The 15,675-nt window shown below is 46.2% G+C and overlaps 1 protein-coding gene across 7 annotated transcripts in view; it reads right to left on the reverse strand.

Moving 5' to 3' along the window:
• Positions 1–12,346, reverse strand: part of USP45 (ubiquitin specific peptidase 45) — a 137,030-nt gene extending 124,684 nt beyond the window's left edge. For 4 of the 7 annotated variants that reach the window (XM_059732264.1, XM_059732274.1, XM_059732270.1 and 1 more), the window contains exon 1: positions 12,258–12,344. The gene's annotated coding sequence lies outside the window, so the exon portion shown is untranslated. Of the gene's footprint in view, positions 1–12,194 lie in introns of all 7 variants that reach the window. The other 3 variants (XM_059732249.1, XM_019486383.2, XM_059732290.1) reach the window with 3 other exon arrangements.
• Positions 12,347–15,675: the final 3,329 nt, after the last annotated feature.

The raw sequence follows: 15,675 nt of genomic DNA on the forward strand, positions 1-15,675 counted from the left end.
ACAGGCCCTGGGAGGAGAAGGGGGAAGGGAGTGCCCACCATCTTGACTCCTGGATGCCCTTTGTGCAGCCCCACCCCTCATCAATGATTGGCAGAGGCATATGGGGGCAGCTGTCCCCCCAGCCAACATTTGTGCCACCCCACCAGAAGGCCCCTATCCCTCCCAGGCAGGCTATGAGGCTGGACTACAGAGGCAGTGAGAAATGCTGGCTCCCATTGGGAAGCCAGCATTTAATTTTTATTAAGTGTTGTTTTTTTTTTTTTTGGTCGACTTCCTGGGAAATCATAGCCAATGCCATTTTTGGTGACGATCGTGGAAACCACCGTTTTTAGTAGTTTCTGAAAAAACTGTGAAACCACAATTCAAATAGGTCCCTAATTATCGATATTCAAGATATCGGCATTGATATCTAAATGTCTCCTCTGAAATGAGTGAAGCAATTTACACCTCAAAGCTACTGTTTCAGGTACACCATAAACCCAGGAAATATCTTTGCATTAGTCAGACTACTTCATGCATTGAAGATTTTCTTTGCAACCTTAACTAGAGATTTACTTCAAAATAAAAAAGCCATGTCTCTGCATAATAATAATAATAATAGATATGCCTGTAAGTCCCACCCAAACTGGTTTTTCATCACTTCTTTTCACCACTCCTCCCTTGTTTCTGAGAAAGGAAAAGCAGTATTATATGGTGGATCATATTACACTGTATTAAATGGCATACCATTCTTGAATAGTAGAATATTAACAATTCCCTGTAATTAAGGGTTTGATCCTGCAAATACTTACCAGTAAAATTTTAAGCATGTAAGCAGTGGCACTGAATTCAGGAAAATATATTAAGTTGCACACACATCTGCCAAATAAGGACTTACGATCATACATCCGTAAGGTTATAATAATTTTTTTAAAATTAATCTTAAGTGCACCAGTTTCCATAATATGCTTTATTAACCATTATTTTGGAACAATTTTACTGTCACCTCACCCCATTCAGATCAGACCATGAGGAAAGTATTCCCAACTTTCTCTTCCTGGCCTTCAAACTACTTCGAAACATGGCCCAACTCACCATCAGAAGCAAAGTCCCCTGCAGTCAACAGACTCGAAATGTGGTACAACCCTGCCTCAACAGTAAGTGCAAAATCTGTCAAAAGTAAACATCTCCAGTACCACAAGAGTGAACACCCTCACAAGGCATCCATCACAATCCATGGTTCCTATACATGTACATCACAGAATATGGTGTATGTTATCCAGTGTACCAGATGCCCTAATGGAAAGTACATGGACAAAACTAGACAGGAACTATGCACCAGAATGAACTCTCACACAAAAAAAAAAAAAGGAGGGAAGAGATGCACGAAAACCAGTAGGAGCACACTTTTCACAGAACAACCACTCCCTCTCCAATGTCGCAACTCTTGTACTCAAGGGGAATTTACAAAACACCTCTAGAAGATGGTCCTGGGAACAGAAAATCCTAACTCTTATGGTAAAAAACCCCCCTGGATTTATATAGACAATGACATTATGGCTCATTACAACCTAACGAATACAGCCAATAATGTCCCTCCACTTCACAGGTAAGAACTCCCTCCTTCTTGAATAGTCTCCCTCTGCCACTAACCTAGATTGCCTATTTTACTGAGTTAATTTTGTTTTAAGCAATGTTCCTGTTAACACCTTTTCACTCCTACTTCACAGCCCTCCTCCACCCCTCCAAGCAGACTGTTTGTATTTGCATGCATAGCGTCTTTTCTATGACAGTGAGCTCAGCCTGTGTAGTCTTCTTCCTCAGACCTGAAGACAAGCACTTGAAGCCCAGAAGTTTGGCCAACTGCACTCCCAACTCTGCAACTATTCCAATAAAAAGTATCCAAAAAATCCTTGCCACTCAGATATGAACTATCACAGCTACATCAACATTTCAACCCTATTACCCAGAACTGCAGCAGGAATCCCACACTGCACTGGGAAAGTGGAGTCACAAATAATTCTGGGATATGTGCTCCGCTTTGACATGCACCGAGTTAATCTCTACCTTCTTGTTGAGGCATAAGATGACAACTGACTGCTGACTGCTTGTTCATCAGTTCCTGTACTATTTGATTCCTATTTACATCCCAGTCTTGCCCTGTACCAGTGTATCCATTTTTTGGCCCATGACCTGAGTTAGTGCTATCCCCTCGTTAATTAACCTGGTAGCCTCACCAACAACTTCCAGAACCAGGCACTTGAATTTTTTTAAAAGCAGCTTGGACAGCTAATTTGAAAAGTTTCAAATTTGACACACAGTAATAATAACCAATGCAAGGTAAAAGTGGAGAATGACATTAATTTGACCAAGCTTTATATAGTAGACCTTCTAAACAAGTCAAATTTAGCACAAGAGTAGTTAGATAAAAAGCAACTTCTTCATGACATTCATATTTAGATACTGAAAGGTAAATATATTGTGCTCAAACTAAGTTTAACATTTAAACTAACTTGATTCTTTTTGTAATTATGTCACCTGAAAAATAAAAGTATTACGAAGTAGTAAAACGCTAGGCCCAACAATGAGTTTAGAGCAGGTATGAACATCTATTTAACTTCTAAAAGCACTTTTCATTGCATCATTTCACTTGCCTCAGTCTCTACTACAGAGGTAGGCAACGTTTTTTGGTCAGAGTGCCGAAAACCACAGTGCCTACCTTGGAAGGTGCTGGAGTGCCAGCATGCCAGAAAAACAAAATGAGGGCAGGGGGTGCATGGCAGGATGCCCTGCTTGTGCCCCTTGCCCCCACACAAGGCTCCTGCCCCCCAGCCCTGCTGCCCCATGCCCTCCACCCAGAGCCCCTGCCCCCCAGTCCTACTGCCCTGTGCCCCTCACCCAAAGCCCCTGCCCCACAGCCCTGCTTCCCCCTGTCCCCCAGCCTGGGCTCTGTGGCTGTCAGCAGCTACCCTGGCTCTGGGTAGCTGTTGGAGCCCAGGCTGCTCCCAGCAGAGTTTGCAGCGTCCCAGCTGCCTGCTGGGAGCAGCCCAGGCTCCCGGCTGGCAGCAGCTACCCAGAGCTGGGGCCAGCTGCAGCCGGGAGGCTACAAACAGCTGTGCCAGGCTCCAGAGCCCCAGCATCAGCTCTGTACCGGTGCGTGTACGCACTCCTCAGAGCAGGCAGTGGAGGAGGGGCCTGAGGCAGCACAACCCCGGTCTCTACCCTGCTCCCGGCACAGGAGCCCAGCACAGCTGTTTGTAGCCAGCCTGGGCTCTGGGCAGCTGTAGCAAACAGCAGGCAAGCTGCAAACAGCTGCACTGGGCTCCACAGCTCCTGCATTAGCTCCATGTAAGTGGCAATGCTGTTTAATATATTCATAAATTATTTGGAAAAGGGGGTGAGTAATAAAGTGGACAAATTTGGGGATTTGGACAAATTATTCGAAGTGATAAAGACCAAGGCAGACTGTGAGGAACTACAGAAGGATCTAGCGCTATTAAGCAGGGGTGAACCAATAGAGATTTTGGGGGCTGATACCGATATCCGATTTTTAAGGAGGCATATCGGCTGATACTGATCCAATTTCCAATACAGTGTGGAGAGCTGCCTCCAGCTGGTAAGTCCATTGTGGTGGAAGGGGAGGGAACAAGCATGGGGGGACAGATCAACACCCCCCCCACCCGCAGTGAGGGAGAGGACAGGGGCAGGGACTACCCAGCCAGGGTGGAGCAGACCACGGGACAGACTTGAAGCTTGTTGAGGGGGGCGAGGGTTGGCCCCCACCGCTGCACACACCCTAGGAGGGCATGGCGGGGGGAGGCGTGTGCCCCCTGATCTGCGCGGGGCAGGCAGGCTGCAGCTGCAAGCTGAAGCCAGAGCTGTGCCAGGCTCTTCTCGCTGGGGGCTGGGCTTGGGGCCAGGGCTACGGAAGGGGCTGCAGCCACTGCAGATTTCACTGTAGTCTCGCTCTCAGTGCTGCCACCACGCATCTGACATGGCCCCGGCTCTTCCTGGCTCAACCCCTGCCTCCCCCCACGCACTGGGAAGAGCCAGAGCTGTGCCGGGCATGCGGTGGCACTGGAAGGGAGCTACGGCAAATTTGGGGTGGCTGCAAACCACTCCATAGCCCCTGCCCCAAGTCTAGCCCCTGGTGCAGCCCTCAGTTGCAGCCTGCCCACCCTGCCCTGAACAGATCCGGGGGGGTACACACCTCCCCCATGCCCTCCTGGGGTGCGCGCAGTGGCAGAAGCCGCCTCTGCCCCCTGACAAGCCACAGGTCTGTCCTGCACTCTGCCCCGGCTGGGCAGCATCTACCCCTTCCCTCACCCCTCCCCTCCCACCACAAGGGACATACCAACTGGCCCCAATGGGCCAATTTCCAATACAGCCAATTTTCTTTATATCGGTACCGATCCAATATCGAACCGATGTATCAATGCATCTCTACAATTAAGTGAATGGGCAATTAAATAGCAGGTGAAATTAACGTAGAGAAGTGTGAAGTGATGCACATAGATAAAAACCCAAACCCTACCTACACAATTATGGGTTCTACAGTAGCTATTACTGCACCGGAAAGAGATCCGGGAGTCTTCGTGGACAGTTTGCTAAAAAACATCAACTCCATGCTCAGCAGCCATCAAAAAGACAAACAAAATATTAAGGATTATTAAGAACAGAATTGTAAACAAAATGAAAGTATCATCATGCCCCTTTAAAAATCCATGGTGTGTCCATACCTTGAATACTGTGCCCGCTTCTGGTCCACACATCTCAGAAAGGGTATAGAAGAACTAGGGAAGGCCCAAAGAAGGGCAACAAGGATGATTCCATGTGGTACAGAGGGGCTTCCATAGGAGAAAACACTAAAGAAACTAGGCCTATTCAGTTTAGACAAGAGAAGCTTGAGTAGGGACATGATAAGGGTTTATAATATACTAAATGGCAAAGAGAAAGGGATTTATTATTTACTGTCCCTCAATACAAGAACTAGGGGTCACAACATGAAACTAGTAGGTAGTAAGTTTAAAACTAACAAAAAGAAGTTCTTTTTCACACAGCATGCAATTAAAATGTGTAACTCATTGCCACCAGATGTTGTAGAAGTTGACAGTTCAAATAGAGATTGGACAAATCCTTGGAGGAACAGAGCATCGGTAGCTATTGATCATGGGAGTTAAGGATACAGTCTCTGAATTAGTACTTCCTAGACCAGGGGTGGGCAAAATGCTGCCCAGGGGCTGGATGAGGCCTGTCAGGCCATTCTATCCGGCCTGTGGGGCTCCTAAAAAATTTAGAAAATTAATATTAATCTGCCCTGGGCTGCCTGTCATGTGGCCCTCAATGGCTTGCCGAAACTCAGTAAGCGGCCCTCTGCCCAAAATAATTGCCTGCCCCTGTCCTAGACCTTAAATGCTGGAGACTACAAATGGAAGAGGAACAGGGGGGAAAAACGCTGGCCACACCTAGTTCACCTTCCTTTTCAGCATTTACCCTCTGCCAAAGTGTGACACAGGATACTGGGCAAGATGGACCTATGGTCTGATCCAGTAAACGGCAATTCTTATACTCTTAAATAAATTACTTCAGAGCAGTGCAGTGGATTTGGCCACATATATCCTATCAGTTTTAAAACAATACTAATTAAACATCTCAAGCTCTGCATCTCTGTGCCTTAATTCCCTGACAATAAAATGGAGGTAATACTTCCCTATCAGCCAACATGAGGCTAAATATTTTGGAGTTGTTCAGACACTGGTGGCAAGGCAAGAAAGGTACATACATAGATAAAAGAGAAAAAATGCATTTGTAAAATAATGACCACCTTTTAGAAAGACTGCAAAAGCCTCCATCCACCTTGATAAAATTTTAAAATTGTAACCTGAAGGCCATTCCCATCGGCAGCCAACCTCTTACCCCAAAACCTCAACAGTAAAAAAGCCAAAGCACATAGGGTCCCATGCAGAAGGTTCTTAGAAAATAAGACAGAGGAATTTGTATCTAATCCAAAGAGAGCATTAAGTGTATGCTGATATGGTACAAGGCAGAGAGAGAGAAAGAGAGAAAGTCAATTAGCCTAGGTGTAGTGTTCTGCTAATACAAGCTTTTCTGCTTCTAGATCTGGAGCTGGTATATTCAAAGCTAAATTAGAGATCCCTTCATACTATTGCCTTATGCCACAAAGTGAAGCTCTTAAGGTATGTCTATCACCATTAGATCCATTTTATGTGGAAGAAGCCCAGACACCAAGCAGCCATACAAAATCCTAAGATAAAAGCAATATGCAAATGTTACCTATTATCCCTCTGAGAAAGGGTACTGTGATACCTGAAATTCTGCCTATGCCTGTACCAACCATACAGATGGTCCAATAAAAGATATCACCCACAAGAATTCTTACTTCTTGTACATCTCCTGGACCATCACAACATCACCTCAACACTACCACCCAAGGAAATGAAAGTCCTCCATACATACTTAATAGCAGTCTTCAACTACCTGAAGGGGGTGTTGAAAGAGGCTGGAGCTAGGCTGTTCTCAGTGGTGGCAGATGACAGAACAAGGAGCAATGGTCTCAAGCTGCAACACGGAAAGTTTTGGTTAGATACTAGGAAGAGTTTTCTCACTAGGAGGGTAGTAAAACACTGGAACAGGTTACCCAGAGAGGTGGTGGAAACTCCATCTTTGGAGGTTTTCAAAACCCAGCTAGACAAAGCTTTGGCTGGGATGATCTAGTTGGGGCTGGTCCTGCTTTAAGCAGGGGGTTGGACTACATGGCCTCCTGAGGTCCCTTTCAATTCTAACTTTCTATGATTCTATCTTTAGGTGGCTTTGAGAGGAAACCTCTCCAGACCACTGAAATTTCAAATTATTTCCTTACCCCTATGTACAGTATATTTAAAAAGAAGCAGCTCAAGAATTGCTTCCACGTCAGACAGGAATAAAGCTACAGTATCTTTCAGTGTTATGCAGCAAAGGATGAACTTCATATATTTAGTGTATATTTCAGACTGTTATATTATAGCTGACCAGTGAAAGAGAGATGAAAGGGGGTGGGGAGAAAGAAAAGCGGGGAGAAGAGAAAGAAGGGAGGGGTGGGGAATGGAGAATGCCTAGGCATCACCACTAGGTAAATAGCTGGGGGGGTTTAAACATTTTAGCTAACAGGTTTTAATTAGACACATTTTAAAAGCGTCACTGGCACCTGGCCTAGACAGGATTAACAACTTTACAAAGCATTCCCTGACTGTGCTCGGCTCTAAGGCACAACCTACCTCTCTTGTTGCCAGAGAATGGATTTATCTGCTCTTGTATAAACACACAGGCTGTGTGACCACAAAGTATAGCCAACTGCAACAAGGGAAGCTAATAACCTTGGGAAGTCAATCAACTCCATAGGTAAACTGGTAATAATGTTGGTCTCACACTCTGCTTGTACAAAATAAAATTAAGATAATCAACCAAATGTAAACTGAAGTGTAACTACATGAAAGCAGGCAGGCAATCCAAAGCAACTGTTTGAAGGAATGGTAAGCGCCTCCATTCATCTCAGAAGGCTGGTTACAAAATCTGTAAAACCAGTACTGTCAACTATTTAATTATTGTGCACTTAAGCTGGAACATGCTACAACTAACATGTTCATCCCAAACTGCTTCTCATCTCTTCTCAGGCATAGTGAGCACCAAATGTCTCCTCTCCCACTATCAAAAGCTTTCAACTATTATAATATAGTCTCATGTAAAAAAGACACTGAAAATGTGAGACAGCAAAAAGTAAACTGAATATAGTATTCAGCTAAGCAGAACACAGCTGTTGCTGCAGAACGTTCAACACCAGGATCCCATAAGGGGAGAGGTCTTCAATATACTTACTCAGGAAGTCACAATGTTCCATACCTGCATTTGGGAGACAGAGGCATTATGAACTTCTTATCTCAGGAACTATGTATTCCTCTGAACCAATCTATCATACAAACAATACTACCTCTACAAGAGCTGTAGAACTGTTGCACATTCCGACACAAGACACAAGCTACGAGTACGTATGTTTTGGTGGCTTTTCATAGCTACTTGTGGCATTTTGCCCAATTCATTACTAGATCAAATGTCATCCAATCAGAGTAGGACAAACATTTATCATGGCTAGCAACTGGACGATGTCATCAATCAACAGTTCAGGACTTTCAGTGTTATGACAGCCATAAAAACCTTTGGAGCAAACAAGGCCTTCACTGCCTGCTACAGTAGTAAAAGGACCAGAATTGCTGACTGGTAGTGGCAGCAACACTTTTTTCATTGGAAACTGTCGTTTGAAATTCTGAAAGTGTCGCATCCAAGTTCTTCTGGCCCAGAGGCACATCCCACACCAGAACGAGAGCTCATATACTAGTAGTGACATTACATTATAGTCCTAGAGGGATAATAGACCGCTGTGCTTTGTACAAGAATTTAAGTAGACCCTTCTGCCTTTATCTTATAAAACTTTCCTGATGACAGTAATGGATCCCAGAGTACTTCCCACTTTCATCAATCAACCTGATCCATCTGCCTGTGCTAAGCCCTGCTTGTCAGTTTTCATGCTTTGAATTCATCAAGACTCTGTTCTGCCTGTCCTTCATGCTGAAAGTGCTAATTATTAACACACATTAGATGTGCCTTGACAACAAAAGTGCCCACAACCTGTTTTATGACCAAAACAAATAAAAAGGATTAAGTATATACAATGCCAAAATGAGCAAACACTTTGCTGCAGAATGTAGGTTAGTCTCTCCTATAGCTGATTTTAGATCGGTCCAATTCATGCAGCAAAAGTAAAGTATTCTACTTCCTACTCCAGCCAAAAGGAAAACAGAAAAAACCCACTAAAGGTGAATAAGGAGAGAGCTAGTTTGTTAGAAACATGTTGTGGTCACCTGTAATTCTGCTATGTAGTCACGGCAAGCCCTTAAAAAGCAAAGCATGTGCCACAACCAGGAATAAGCCAGCCAGGACATGAGGAGGACATAAGGGTTAGAATGCTGACCGCTGAGAAAATGAGAACAACAACTGCTTTATGCTGACAAAATAGGAATACTCAGATGACAACTGGGTAAGATGAGAGCTGACTGGCCAGGTGATAGAGCAATATGAACCGTGGTACATGCAGGCCACCATCACAGAAAAGCCAAGATGGGTGGATTATGTGAAACAAGACAGGCAAGAGAACAGAGTCTACTGTAACAATAGGACAAAGACAACCCAAAAGAGGTGGTTCAAGAAGCTGAAGGAGAACACAATGAAAGTCATAAAATCATAGAAAGTTAGAGTTGGAAGGGAGCTCAGGAGGTCATCTAGTCCAACCCCTGCTCAAAGCAGGACCAGCCCCAAATAGATCATCCCAGCCAAAGCTTTGTCTAGCCAGGTTTTGAAAACCTCCAAGGATGGGACTGCACCACCTCTCTGAGTAACCTGTTCCAATGTTTTACTACCCTCCTAGTGAGAAAATTCTTCCTAATATCTAACCTAAACTTCCCTTGGTGCAACTTGAGACAGTTGCTCCTTGTTCAGTGACAGCTTAGGGGACACACTCTGCAGGAACACCTAGAAAGAAAGAGCAAGAGCTGCCAACCCTGAGAACTGGCCAAGGTGAAAGAGGAATAATAATCATGGAGAGCCCAAGATACTGGGACAGGAACTGTAGGGTAGTATGCTGTGGCCCACAAAAGGTAACAGTTAAGTGGTTAGGCCTTAAGAGTTTTCCATAGACATTTCATAGACATTAGGGCTGAAAGGGACCTCAGAAGGTCATTGAGTCCAGCCCCCTTTTTAGCATTAACAGGCTAAAATCTTTTGTGCCATTGAATCACTGTGCAACCCCAGGCATGTCAGTTTACAGAGAGGCAAACCATGGTCAAATGAGAATATTTACCTACAGCTGCTTGGAGAATTTGGTAATTAATGACAGTAGAACAATTAAAAACATTTAAGTGCTGTAAAAATTCCAGGTGCTATTATTAGTGCTCTCCCTCAGAAAGTTAAAACCAACTGCTTAGAGCATAACATTACATTCATTTTCTTTCCACAAGCAGACTGCCCCATTTGTTTTTATGACATATGTCAGAAGTAGAACAACTTATTTGTGATTTGGGATTGACATTACCAGCAAAATCCTTGAGACAGATACGATACTTTGGCAGAACTCAAGGGCAAACAAATCTTTTGAATACCAGCTTTGAAAAATTTCCTAAAGAAATATTTGCAACTGAGGAAAACTGAAGAGCAACTTTATAAGGCAAAGTCTGCAATGAGCCTAGCATATATTTGTACTACAACTCTACCTCCCTTTTACAAAACAGAAAATACTGGGGGGTTTTTTTTGAAGGATTGCATTACATACTCATGAAATTGTGAGCTTTGTAGATAAACACGCTGATCCAGTGGACAGCTTTTAAACTGTCCTCCAAATTACTTTGCACAAATACTTGAATTTTAATCAGCTTTGAGGGCCTATATTTTATATGCAGTTATGGGAATTATGCTAGTCTCTGATTAGGGGTTAACCATAGGGACAGCGCAAGGTAGTGGATGCTCTCACAACTGGGGTATACAAAACCTAAACTATATGTACCACATTCATAATTCTAAGAGTTTAGCTGAGTTTCTCTTCTGTGGATTTTCATCCATGCACCAGCAATCAATCATAAAAAAAGTGAACTCCAAATAAAAGATAAAAATTCCATGTACTTCAGCCAGATATGGTAACAGTTTTATCAGGCTACAAAGAAGTATGCTCAGCATTGCTTCATCAATAGAACCTATGCTGAGATGTCACAACAGTGGGAAGCATATGTCCCTGTAATGGACATCATGGTACATGAAAGAAAGGCCATTTTAAGTAAGTGTGTTGAATGCTCCTATCAATCTGGCCAGTACAAAGTGAAGAGAAGCATCTTAATTACATTCTCATCTACTTTATAATCCAACAACTGTAACATTAGTGTTCCCATATTAGTAAACATCTAATGAAGAAGTTACTCCAGGTCAGGTAAAGTTTCACAATTTGATATTTGGTTTTTTTTATTTTATTTTACTGTATTTCTTTTTTATACAGTTGTACTCCACGAGAAATCACCAAACAAACACAGGGGCCTGTCCCCACAAAAGGGCCCCTCTTCTAAATATTTTTAAATAAACAAAGAAAAATACTGGCTGAGGAAACCAAGTTTCATAAGGACCATTCCCAAAACAGGAGGCTGGGACACACGTCCTTTCACTCCAAGCTGATTCATCTTTTTCCCTACCCAGTTAATGCCCCAGCACGTAAAGAAATGTCCACAGAGACAACACAACATGACAAAAGCTAAGTGAGAAGTCTGAAGGAAAAAGGATTTAGTGTATTTAGTGTGTCTGTAGTGTATGTCTGTGTGTAGTGTCTATAGTATTCATCTGCATGCAGTGTGTCTGTAGTATGTAGAGCATGTATAGAGTGCCAGCGTGACATCTGTAGTAAGTCCATGTCGCATCCGTCTGCATGTAGCGTGCTGTAGTGTCTGGGTCTGCATGTGTGTGTAGCGAGCCTGTAGTGTCTGGATCTGTGTGTACTGAGTCTTTGCATGTAGTGTGTCTGGGTCTGCTTGGAGTGTGCCTGTATAGTGAGTCTGCACGTGCAGCATGCCTGGGTCTGCTTGGAGCGTGCCTGTGTAGCGTGTCTGTGTATAGCACGTCTGGGTCACCTTGTAGTGTACCTGGGTAGCATGCCTGTACATGTACACGTGCCTGGGTCTCCTTATAGTGTGTCTACATGTGTAGTGTGTCTGGGTCTCCTTGCAGAATGTATGTAGCATGTGTAGCGTGTCTGCGTGTGTAGTGTGTCTGGGTCTCTTTGCAGCATGTCTGTGTAGTGTGTCTACACGTGTAGTGTGTTTGGGTCCCCTTGTAGAATGTGTGTGGCGTGTGGTGTGTCTCCTTGTCACGTGTGTGCAGGTGCAGCGTGCCTGGGTCTCCTTGTCGGGTGTCTGCACGTGCGGCACCTGGGTCTGCGCGTGTGCTCTGCCTGCATGTAGCATGTCAGCAGCGCCTGAGCCTGCAGCAGCGCTTGTGCGCGCGGCGCTGAACATGTACATGGCTGCAGCCTCGCTCGGGCCCGGAGCCCCGCGCCAGGACCCCCGCTCCGCTCTGCTCTGCTCGGCTCCCCTCCCCTCCCGGGCCCCAGGCCCCGGGCCCGACCCCGGCCGCACCTGCCGCGCGGGAGGCACTGCCCGGGGCCGGGGCCCTCCCGCCGCGCTCGGCCCCGCACTCACGCAGCGGCTCCAGTCGCGCAGACCCGCGACGGCGGCAGGAAGCAGCGGAGGACGCTGGGCCGCCGCCAGGGCCGCTCCTCGCCGGCCCGGCCCGCCCTGCCCGGCCCCGCCCGCCGCCCCCGGCCGGGCTGCTCCTCGGCTGGGCGCTGCACCCCGCAGGCGGCTGCCCGGGCCCAGATCGCGCTGCCGCCGGCGCTGCGGCGAGGCCACGAAAGAGGCTTGAGCGGCGCCTGAGCCCGGGAGCCAGGGGCTGCGAGTGGGAGAGGAGCAGGGGGCCCAAGAACTGCCGCTGGCTGCGCCAGGCCTAGCCCCATCTCGCCCACCGTGCCTGGTGGCGGCAAAGAGGGGCGAGGGGCCGGGCAAAAGAGGCGCTAAGGCAGCATTCTTCGTAAAAACGTCCAGGGCATCGTGAAGCCGGCCCATGGCAGCGCGAAGCGGGGTTGCTGGCCTCAGGAGGCCTGCAGGGTGCTGGCAGTCTTTCTGGAGAATGTGATCCACGACGCTGTCGCCCGCGCCGACTGTGACCGGATGTGTTTTACATCCTGAAGTGGTGGGGTTGCACCTTGTACGGATTCGGTGGCTACATTTTCAGTACCACCAAAAGAACCATACCCGAGTCGCACAGTGGCAGAGGGTGGGTGTTGAAAGGGGAGAGTGAACTGGGTAGGACCCCTTGCAGCCTCCAGCATTTAAGGTCTAGGAAGTACTGGTTCAGAGCCTATATCCTACTTCCTATGCTTAATAGCTACTGATGCCCGGTTCCTCCAAGAATTTGTCCTATCCCGATTTGAATCTGGCTAAACGGTGAGCTTCTATAACATCTGGTAGCAATGAGTTCCGTGTTTTAATGGCACGTTGTGTAAAAAAAAGAACTTCCTTTCGTTAGTTTTAAACTTACTATCGACTAGTTCCATTTTGTGATCCCTAGTTCTTGTATTGAAAGAGACAGTGAATAATAAGCCCCTATTTGCTTTCTAGTCTATCCCTGTTTACCCAGTCCACTCTCCCTTTCAGCATCCACTCTCTGCCACTGTGTGACAAAGGATGCTGGCCCAGGTAGATCTATGGTCTGACCCAGTAAATGGCAGTTCTTATGCTCTTAAGACAAAACTGTGGTGGGGAGAAACTCCTGGCAGCTGTTTACAAGGAGGAACTTTTTCCCACCATAAGCATGATGGGAGAAATCACAAAGGCCGCCTGGATGTGACATCCTACAAAGAGGTCAAGAGTCAAAGGTGATGCCCATGGTATTGGTCTGAGTGACAGGCATGGTGATGTTGTTGGCCAGAGTAGCAGTGGTGGACAAGGGTTGGGATTGAAGATTAAGAGCTCTGTTTGTGCCATTTGGGGCTTGAGCTGATGGCTAGTTATGCACAAGAAGATGTCAGCGAGAGAGAGGTCAAATTTGTGTTTTGGCTGGAGGAGGCAGGTCTATAGCAGAGGTAGATCAGGAAGGCTTTCACATACAGATGATGGTTGAATTTGACATGAGATTATTTAGAGATAAAGATACAAAAGGAGAGGAAGGACAAAACCTTGTGGGAACCTCTGTGGAAAGTGAATGAGGGGTGAGATGAGAAAACTGCTCTAAAGGACACACAAAAGGAAAGATTAGAGAGTCAGGAAGAGTACCAGGAGATGATGCAATCACTGAAGCCATGGGAAGACGAATTCAGAATGCACAGGGCTGACAGTCAGTGATGATAAAGACAGAGTTCTGGTTCTGAGATTTGGCTAATGAGGTTTTTTACAGACCTGGGGAAAAGCAGTTTCAGTTGACTGCAAGAATCCGAAGCTGAACTGGAGAGGAAGCACCAGATGTAGATTGTAAGTATGTTCAGTGAGTTTACGAAGCAGGGGCGGGCAAAGTCTGGCCTGCAGGCCAGATGAGGCCTGCGGCTGACTCCATTTCCCAGCAGCCCCTGCCCATGTCACTGCAGTCAGTTTCCATAGAGACCCCAGCAGTGGCAGGGCTGTGACAGTGAAGGGCCAGAGTTTCCGTGGACACTGGCCCCAGCAGCGCTGCCAGGGCGCACAACTGTGCGGGGAGCTGCTGTGGGGCCAGGATCTTGTGGGGGTCACAGCGTGGTCCAGAGGCAGGGAAGAACTGCAATCTGCTCTCCACACTCCCCGGGCAGAGGTGTGCAGGCAGTGGATTGTGGTTCTGCCCCAACTCCAGACCATGCCGTCATTGCTACAAGATCCCAGCCCCAGCCCAGGAGCATCTCCCCACCCAGCTGCGTGTCCTGCCAGCGCTGCTGAGGCCAGTCTCTGTGGAAACCCTGGCTCTGCACTGTCATGACCCCACCACTGCTGGGGTCTCTGTGGAAATTGGCTGCAGCGGTGTGGGTAAGGGCTGCTAGGAAGTGGAGTTAGGTGGCTGACCTGATCTGCCATTTTTCCCACCCCGTTATAGACGAAATAGAGAAAGGAGGTAGGACAGTAGTTGGCAGCAAGGTCCAAGTGTATTGTCCTGTTTTAAGATGGAAGAAATGGAATCATGCTTTTACTATGAGGAGAAGAGCTAGAGAAGTGTGAGAAATTAAAAAGAGGGTAAGTGGGCATCAAGGAGATCAAGGCATCAGGGACATCACTGAGACAAATAGAGGATTTAGGGAGGAAAAGCAGATCTGTCTGAACAGAACTTCTGTCTTTGACAGGGAAGGCAGCAAGAGAGTTATAGGAAGGGAAAGGAGAAGGTAACCAAGGACATGGGGAAAGTCATATTGTATGTTGTCATTTTCTCTTGGCAGAAACTGGCAAGATTTTATTTAGAGAGAGAAAAAGAAATGGAATCAAATGGAAAGTACAGGGTGAGACCTGAGTCAAAAGTGATGAAAGGGTGGTGAAAATTATAGATGTAGAATTGTTTAGCAAGGAAGGTGGCAAAACTGAACAGAGAGAAAATGGATCTGTTGTGGAGGAAGTCACCCTGGTAACGGGAATTCTCCCAGAAATAATCTACAACACATGAACAGGAGCAGTGGATGCAAATGTTGGGAGTGAGACACAGCTTGGGTGGGGATCTTTTGTGATAAGGCAGAAGAGGACAAAGAGGCTTAGGGAAAACCAGCACCAGATCAATGGAGGAAACTGAAGAGAAGACAGGGAGGAGAGGGCCAAAAGCAAACAAGAATTCATCAGTACTGATGGAGTGGAACTCATATTAAGGCAGAATGACAGATGTGGAGGGGATGAAAGAGACCAGGTAGTGTCAGGAGAAATTCAGCAACACAAAGATCAGTGGGAGCAATGCTTGATGAAGGCCATGTCAAGTGAATGGCCCTTTAAATGAGTGAAAGAGTTGAACAAGGCAGCACAAGTCAAATGACAAAATGAGAGCAATGAAATGTGGAACAAAGTAGGTAGATGAGTCATCAACATGGAAACTGAAGCTATCCACAGAGAAAGTTAGGAG

Source organism: Alligator mississippiensis, chromosome 1 (genome assembly GCF_030867095.1).
Source record: "Alligator mississippiensis isolate rAllMis1 chromosome 1, rAllMis1, whole genome shotgun sequence".
Taxonomy (NCBI): Eukaryota; Metazoa; Chordata; order Crocodylia; family Alligatoridae; genus Alligator; species Alligator mississippiensis.